Below are 3,327 nucleotides of genomic sequence, written 5' to 3' on the forward strand. Positions count from 1 at the left end.
GGTAACTAAGTAGAAGGCATTTCAACAAATTAGAAGCACTGCAAGCTAGACACCATATGAAAGATGCCACTAATATCACTCTGCCAAGTTCAAACTGTATGGCGTTTCAACAAATTAGAAGCAGTACATGTTATAAATCATATGCAAGACAAAACCAATATCATAGTGCTGACTTAAAGGTGCCTTATCATAAGTGACTGATGCGGGATACGCAAGAATAGTAGTCTAATGTAAGAACATCGTGTGATCAGATATAGTATGTTCTAGAAACAGGAACATATGTCATATTCACAGGCATTATGTGTAAAGTAAGCAGATGCAATTCAACAAAGTTAGAAGCAATAGTACAAGCTAGACATCATACGCAACATGCAACCACATATAATAGTGCCAAGTTAGAGCAAGCACCTATGATGGTGGAGTAGGGGAGATGTGCTCATCATCTACACAGCTACGTTGACTGTCTAGCCTTGCGTTGTCTTGCGAATCTTGTTGGGGGGATGGCGGAGTAGAATCTGTAGAGAACCTCCGTTTTAGTTGCTTGGAAGGACCACCATCATCCAATGCCTTGCCAATTTCCTTCAGCTTTATGGATTTTGCATTGTGAGGTCAAACCGACAAGAAAAAGGAATATAATTCGCTCTTCAGAACTCATTCATGCATGATACTGACGAACACTACTCTGATGAAAGGAAAAGTTATGATACGAGGATGGAATATGTACGAAAAAATGGACGGCTTGACATATTCACACCTATGATGTGGTAACTAAGCAGAAGGCACTTCAACAAATTAGAAGCACTGCAAACTAGACACCATATGAAAGGTGCAATCAATATCACTCTACCAAGTTAAAATTGTCTCGTCATAGGTGGCGTTCATCAAACTAGAAGCAATACATGCTAGAAATCATATTCAAGACACAAACCAATATCACATTGCCAACTTAAAGGTGTCCCATCATAAGTGACTGATGCAGGATACACAAGAAGAGTAGTTTCATATAAGAACATGGTGTGATAAACAGATATAGTATGTACCAAAACAGAAAAGCGTGTTATATTCACACATATCATGTGTAAGCTAAGCAGATGCAGTTTACACTAATTAGGAGCAATACAAGCTAGACACAATATGCAACATGCAACCAGATATCACACTGCCAAGTTAGAGCAAGCACCTTGGATGGTGGAGTAGGGGAGCGCAGACTTGGACCTTGTAATGCACTATCAGTACAAGGAGAATCGGTACAGATGCTCCGTTTACGTTGCTGAAGAGGACCACCATCATCGCCTTCCTTACTCTTTTCCTTCCTCTTTCTTGATTTTGCCTTGTCAAGTCAAACCCACAAGAAAAAGGAATAAAATTTGCTCTTCAGAACTCATTGATGCATGATACTGACGAACACTACTTTCATGTAAGGCAGCCGCATGATAGGAGGATGGAATATGTATGAAAAATAGGACGGTGTGACATATTGACATGTATGATGTATAAAGTGTAAACTAAGCACAAGGTGCTTGAACTTGTTAGAATCAATGCAAGCTATAAACCATATGAAAGATGAAACCAATATCACTCTGCCAAATTAAAAGGGTGCCCTAACAAATGTATTTGACCAAATTAGAAGCAATACATGGCAACAAGCTAGAAATAATATGCAATATGAAACGAATAAAGGTGACTCATCGTAAGTGATTGATGCAGGATATAGAAGAGAGGTAGTTTCATGTAAGAACAAGGTTAACACATAGATGTAGTGTGTACCAAAAATAGGAAGGCACGTCATATTCACAGGTATAATGTGTAAACTAAGCAGATGCAATTTACCCTAATTAGAAGCATTACAAGCTAGACACCGTATGCAACATGCAACCACATATCACACTGCGAAGTTAGAGCAAGCACCTGTGATGGTGGTGTGGGGCAATTGCGGTCATCAACTAGAGAGCTACGTTGACTATCTTCATTTAGCCTTGTTGTTTCTTGAGAATCATGTGGCGAGGATGACACTGCACTCTTTAAACGAGTATGGCATCTCACAGTAACCCACTGGGGTGACTGTCTCATCATAATTGATTGACGAGGGATACAAAAGAGCATTAGTTCGATGTACGAACATGGTTATTAGACATATGTAGTATGTATCAAGAAGGCATGTCATTATCAAAGGTATAATGTGTAAAGTAAGCAGATGCAATTTAACCAAATTGGAAGCAATACAAGCTAGACACCATATGCAACATGCAACCACATTTGACAGTGCGAAGTTAAAGCAAGCACCTGGGATGGTTGTGTGTGGCAATTGAGATCATCAACTGCAGAGCTACGTTTACTGTCTCCAACTGCTAACACTGCACCCTTTAGAGCGTTGAAACGCTTAGTGCTTATCTTCGAATTACACTAGAGCGACTTCTGTCTTTTCTTTTCTGCATTCATCAACACTGCGTCAGAGTCTGAAATACCCATTCATAAAAAACAATAGTGTGAGTATGGGTGAAGTGTGTGCACAAATAGTATAGTGTAAAGGTAGCAGATAGCAGGTCGGTGAGAAATAAATGGTGGGAGACATATGATAGCTCTACAACATGCATGGCACACTAAATTACTACAGGATTCTATGAAAATAATAGTCGACTGAAAAAATAGGCCAGTCCATTTTTTCCGCACTGTCCGATGTACAAAGAACGGGCAGATCACCTTCATCTACCTCCAGCCAGTCAGTGTTGACGATCTTCCTCGAAACGCCAGTGACCACTGGCCCAGTCCCCTGCCTGCGCCCTCCCCTCGACCTCACCGCACTGCCGTTCTTGGCACCGCCCCTGGCCATCCATTCAAGCCCCGCCGACCTCCAGATCGGGCACAAGCAGCTCCTGCGCCCCACACCCCTATGATAGATACCGATGCGTCGCTTCCCCAGTGAACAAGCGGACTAGGTGCTCCGCGCGCCTAAGCGGGTGCTGCTTCTTTTAATTGCGGTTTGACAGACCCTGAGTTGAAATCCAGGCGGGCTATTGACCTCTAGCAAAGGTGAAATAGTAAAGGGAGTAAACCTTGTGCATTTAGTATCATGAAGAAGATGCAGTAAGAAGCGTTCAACTAGTTTCTTTCATGGGATGAATACGGTGTGAGCAGAGACGTAAGGTTTGCACGAATAAGGGAAGAGGGGTACCTCTTTCTGCTGGCAGTGTTGTGTCCTCCTTCTGTTTTTCCAACGATCTTCTTGTGGTTCGCTGGAAACAAGAAGTTGTGGATAATGGTGGAGCCCTGGATGAACCCATGGCCAAGTTGTTGAGTGTGGTGCGGTGGCCGTCTGTCGGCGGCGGG

Source organism: Triticum urartu, chromosome 5 (assembly GCF_003073215.2).
Source record: "Triticum urartu cultivar G1812 chromosome 5, Tu2.1, whole genome shotgun sequence".
NCBI lineage: Eukaryota > Viridiplantae > Streptophyta > Magnoliopsida > Poales > Poaceae > Triticum > Triticum urartu.